The sequence below is a fragment of the Bos grunniens genome, chromosome 12, assembly GCF_055505025.1.
Source record: "Bos grunniens cultivar Pamir isolate PY7600 chromosome 12, Bosgru_T2T1.0, whole genome shotgun sequence".
NCBI classification, from domain to species: Eukaryota; Metazoa; Chordata; class Mammalia; order Artiodactyla; family Bovidae; genus Bos; species Bos grunniens.
The window spans coordinates 27,553,728-27,559,585 of NC_141176.1; the positions used below are offsets into that span (position 1 = coordinate 27,553,728).

The following is a 5,858-nucleotide window of genomic DNA, read 5'->3' on the forward strand; positions in this document are numbered from 1 at the left end:
AGGTAATGGCATCCCACTCTAGTACTCTTGCCTGGAAAATCCCATGGATGGAGGAGCCTGGTAGGCTGCAGTCCATGGGGTCGCTAAGAGTCAGACATGACTGAGCGACTTCACTTTCACTTTTCATTTTCATGCTTTGGAGAAGGAAATGGCAACCCACTCCAGTGTCCTTGCCTGGAGAATCCCAGGGACGGGGGAGCCTGATGGGCTGCCATCTATGGGGTCGCACAGAGTCGGACATGACTGAAGTGACTTAGCATAGCATTAGCATACATATAAAGAATGGCAATCCTACATTAATACACACACACACACACACATACACATATATATAATATCCAGAAAAGGGGGGAAGTATGCATTGACATTTTAAAAACCTCTTCATTTTAGCTCTTGCATTCTCTGTTGGCAGCATCATAATTCCAGCAGTAGCAACTATGACAGCCAAACAAAGGATTAAGGCTGTTTGTGGAAAAGCAGCAGCAGTTGAATTCATAAGCAAGAGAAATTCAATATACTTGTAAATGCTGCTCACAATAGAAAACAAGAGAGATAAAACACCAAGAAACAGAACTATTTATTTCTCTCATATTATTTGAATGCAAAAAGTAGTAAAGCCTTTTTATCTGCCACTTTCAAGATGCCATCTTAGAATTTTGACCATGTACAAAACAATTCTTTGTAGTACTTATTTTTAATATAAAATAATATTAAAATAAATTTAAAATAAAATTTTACATTGGAAAAAAAATATTCCCTTCTCCTAACGTACTATTTTCATTTTTGTTTGCTCTTTCCCAGTTATTTTTGTAGTTCATGCTCATCTTTCATATAGCTTTAAACATAGAACAGGAGAATTCTTGCAAACTATCTTATCTAAGAGATCACTATGTACTGATTTCAAAGGAGACTACAAATATTATGAATACCTGCATAACATTATATAGAATTAATGTAGGATTCCATTCTTGTTATTTAGTATTGAACGTTAAATTTTTCCAATTCTTTTATTATTACAGATAATGCTACAATAAATATCTTCACAGAAACAACTTTTTCCCTCCACTTTTTCTGAATTATTTTCTTCAAGTAAATTTCCAAGGAAGTAAAATTGTTGGCTCAACTGCCATATTTTTTTGTGCCTGACTTCTACACACATACTGCTTTTTAAGAGGTTGTTCCAATTTACCCTGCCAGCAGCCACATGTGTGTATAAGGTGCCCATTTCTAAATCTGTGTGTTATTTGGGAGTATGTCAGGGCAAAGTAGAGGAAGGATGTACAGAGTAGGGAAAAAGTTCAGTTCAGTCACTCAGTCGTGTCCGACTCCTTGCAACCCCATGCACTGCAGCACGCCAGGCTTCCCTGTTCATCACCAACTCCCGGGGCTAACTCAAACTCATGTCCATCACGTCGGTGATGCCATCCAACCATTTCATCCACTGTCGTCCCCTTCTCCTCCTGCCTTCAATCTTTCCAAGCATCAGGGTCTTTTCCAATGAGTCGCTTCTTCGCATCTAGTGGCCAAAGTATATAAAAGAATAATAGTGGGTATTCAATAAGTGTTGGTTGAATGAATGAATAGGTAACTGGACATTTTCAATAGTCAACTCCTTCCTTGGAAGGAAAAGTAGCCTAGAACAATGCGTTTGTCTAACACAATAAGTGCTTCTATTTCTTCCAAAGCTCGGCTCAATAATAGAGCAAATGCTGGCTTCCTATCAGCTTTAAAGTAGAAATAAGATGCTCTTTTCAACATGATTTTTTATTATAATTGACCATGAACTGCCTTAATACCACTATCATAAGAACAGTATACTTTATCATCATTTCCAATCTTTAACTAAATTCATCTCTAAGGCAATTACCTGTCTACTATTGATCGGCCATCTGTTTCCCCAGTAATTACACGAGCATGTCACTTAGCAACAGGATGTACTTCTTTTTCATATCCTCATGGAACAACATGGTTATGGCTTTAAAGCAAGAAAATAATGGTCTTCTGTTATTACAAATAAATACATAGTCACATGCTCTGCATACATCTGTATGAACGGGTGTGGCTCTGCATACATCTGTATGAACGGGTGTGGTTGTGTGCTCCTTTTACTTCCAGTTGCTGTGGGAAACAGGGGGAGGAGGATATCTGCCTTCCTTGGATGTCTCATAATAACAACAATGGCTACAGTGACTACCAGAGAGACTCACTACTTGCCAGATGCTGCAACTTCCTGCAACTTTACATACATTATTTCACTCAATCCTTACCACAGTTTGATGAGCTTGGTATTTTTATACTTAACTGGGTACTTTTATCCCATTTATAGATAAAGAAATTGAGGCTTAGAAAGATTAATTTCCCTAAGGTCATAGCGTAAATGACACAATTGGAATTCTAAACCAGAGTTATCTGCTCAAAAGCCCATGTTCTTAACCGCTGTGTCCTTCAAGCTGATCACAAAATTAGTTCATTTACTACTTGGGCAGCTTGGTGCATTCAGAAAAACTTCATATGGATTAATAATGAGGAAGAGATTTAAAAGTGTCTCCAGCTTCCTCCTTTAGATTCTTTGAGATATTCCTTGTTCTCCTGCAAGTTACCTGGCTCAGAACTTTGGGCTCAGTCTAAGGCCTGTGGGGACTGTCCTGGGTGCTTAGAAACCCCCAGAGTCTAGCATAGATAGCAAATGTCCTTGTCCAGGGAGTTTTACGACCTTCCCAGAAAACATTTTAGGAAAATAACTAGTCATGAGGCTTCTGTACATTAACTGACATTTTCACTTGCCTGCTTTATGCTAGACAGCATTCACTTGGGTGATGTACAAGAATTCCAAACTCAAATGGGTCCAAAACTAAACTCACTTCTATTTCTTTCTGACCCCTTCTAGACCCCCAAACTGTCCTTAGTCCACAGCCCCCTGCTTGGGAGTGGCACTGTCAGATGGGGGGCTGATCTACAGAGCCTGTCGAGTGCAATTCGTCTACGATTCCTCTACCTTACCCACTCACATGTCCATCAATTACCAGGCCAGTCACCACTGTCGTGCTTCCACTTATTTCCATCCCCAGGCCAGCAATATGTCTTGCCTTAGTTATTATAAAAGTCCCCTGCTGAGAATTCCCTGGTGGTCCAGTGGTTAAGATTCCAGGCTTTCACTGCCAGGGGCCCCAGACTCAACCCTTAGTTGGGGAACTAAGATACTACAAGCCATACAGCATGGTTAAAAAATTGAAAAAGTCCCCTACTGATACTCCTGCACTCACTCTTGGCCTGAGCTATCCATTCAGTCACTGTACTGTAACTGGATATTTCTAAAATACAAATCTAATATTTTCATTCTCCTAATAAACAGTATATGAATTTCTCTGGTGGCTCAGTGGTAAAGAATCTGCCTGCAATGCAGGAGATACGGGAACAATCCCTGGGTTGGGAAGATCACCTGGAGTAGGAAATGGCTACCCTCTCCAATATTCTTTCCTGGGAAGTCCTATGGACAAAGGAGCCTAGTGAGCTACTGTCCATGGGGTTGCAAAAAAAATAATAAGTCAGACATGACTTAGCAACTAAACAACAATAAATAGTGTATGATTCTACATTGTCCTCAGAATGTGTCGAGAACTTTTCTTCCCCTTATTTTTTCTCCTAGTAGAGGCTGTTTCACACAATAGAGTTAAAAAATATTATTTCCTTGCTTTCTCAATCTCCTTTGTAGCTATTAATAGTAATGGTCATAGGATAAGTTTTATCTGAGACATAGGGATAAATCTTCTGGGTAATGTTTGTGAAGGATTTTCCTCCCTTAAAAAAAAAAAGAGAACTTCAAGGAGAGTTTTCTCACCTGCTTCACTTTCTTTCCCCTGTATTTGAATGATTTCCAAGAGCTTTAGAAACCATCTTGTGACCATGGATGATAAAGCTAAGGACATAAGCCAGCATGCTGAGGACAACAGAGTGAAATGATGGAGGACCCTGGCTCACACAGCCATGCGCCTGAACCTCCCTAGGGTCACATTCCTTTGGATTTTGAGAAAATAAAACCTCTTACTATGTAAGTCACTTTCTCTAACATTCTGTTTATTTGTATCTGAAATAATCCTAACTCATATACAAAAAAAGAGTTCTTCCCCAGGAGCACAAGCTCAGGGGTCATCATGTAGATGCACCATGATGGTGCTCCTTGGAGCTGTATAACATGATGACCTTGGCCTTGGTGAACACTTACTCATCCTTTAAGACTTATCTCAAATACTGCCTCTTCTGGGAAGTTCTTGTACAAAGAATAAGCACTTCTAGTCAAACACAGTATCTTATAATTACATATTATTATAGAGATATGTAGAAATATCTCTTATAGAGATATATAGAAATGTTTATAATATATTAAATCATGGTTAAATGTCAAGGAGTCTATTCTCAAGAGCAGAAACCAATGTCCTATCAGTCATCTATTCCTAGCAGCTAGCACATTGATTTTCCTGGTATACCATAGTATATAACAGGTATTCCCATCTCTGTGGAAAATTCTGAAAGAGATAGGAATATCAGACCACCTGACCTGCCTCTTGAGAAACCTATATGCAGGTCAGGAAGCAACAGTTAGAACTGGACATGGAACAACAGACTGGTTCCAGTTAGGAAAAGGAGTACATCAAGGCTCTATATTGTCACCCTGTTTGTTTAACTTCTATGCAGAGTACATCATGAGACACGCTGGGCTGGAAGAAGCACAAGCTGGAATCAAGATTGCAGGGAGAAATATCAATAACCTCAGATATGCAGATGACACCACCCTTATGGCAGAAAGTAAAGAAGAACTAAAAAGCCTCTTGATGAAAGTGAAAGAGGAGAGTGAAAAAGTTGGCTTAAAGCTCAACATTCAGAAAACTAAGATCATGGCATCTGGTCCCATCACTTCATGGGAAATACATGGGGAAACAGTGGAAACAGTGCCAGACTTTATTTTCTGGGGGCTCCAAAATCACTGCAGATGGTGATTGCAGCCATGAAATTAAAAGACGCTTACTCCTTGGAAGGAAAGTTATGACCTACCTAGATAGCATATTGAAAAGCAGAGACATTACTTTGCCAACAAAGGTCTGTCTAGTCAAGGCTATGGTTTTTCCAGTAGTCATGTATGGATGTGAGAGTTGGACTGTGAAGAAGGCTGAGCGCCGAAGAATTGATGCTTTTGAACTGTGGTGTTGGAGAAGACTCCTGAGAGTCCCTTGGACTGCAAGGAGATCCAACCAGTCCATCCTAAAGGAGATCAGTCCTGGGTGTTCATTGGAAGGACTGATGCTAAAGCTGAAACTCTAATACTTTGGCCACCTCATGCGAAGAGTTGACTCATTGGAAAAGACTCTGATGCTGGGAGGGATTGGGGGTAGGAGGAGAAGGGGACGATAGAGGATGAGATGGCTGGATGGCATCACTGACTCGATGGACATGAGTTTGGGTGAACTCCGGGAGTTGGTGATGGACAGGGAGGCCTGATGTGCTGCGATTCATGGGGTCACAAAGAGTCAGACACGACTGAGCAACCGAACTGAACTGAACTCACAGTTTCTGGAATAAAACAAAACTTCACCTACTGAGTGATAACAGAATTTTCATTGTGGTAAAAATTTTCCAGATCCTGTGTATCAGAAGCCTACAAATATCTAAAATCCATGTGGATTTTAGAACATGATACGTGACAAAATACTTATTCATAATAGGTATTTATTTTAATGAAAATCTTAAATTTATGTTTCAGGGCCACACTTTCTTCATCCCAGCTCTTACCCATCATATATCTATACCTGCAGCTGAAAGAAGAGACTGGATTTAGCACGATAATCCTGAGACTGTAATGATAC

The 5,858-nt window shown here is 39.9% G+C and overlaps 1 long non-coding RNA gene across 1 annotated transcript; it reads left to right on the forward strand.

Annotated features, from left to right (window-relative positions):
* The first annotated feature begins 2,452 nt into the window (after positions 1-2,452).
* Positions 2,453-5,590, forward strand: LOC147361563 (uncharacterized). Its single transcript, XR_015138108.1, has 2 exons — positions 2,453-4,048; positions 4,693-5,590. It is a non-coding gene; the product is annotated as an uncharacterized LOC147361563 (long non-coding RNA).
* Positions 5,591-5,858: the final 268 nt, after the last annotated feature.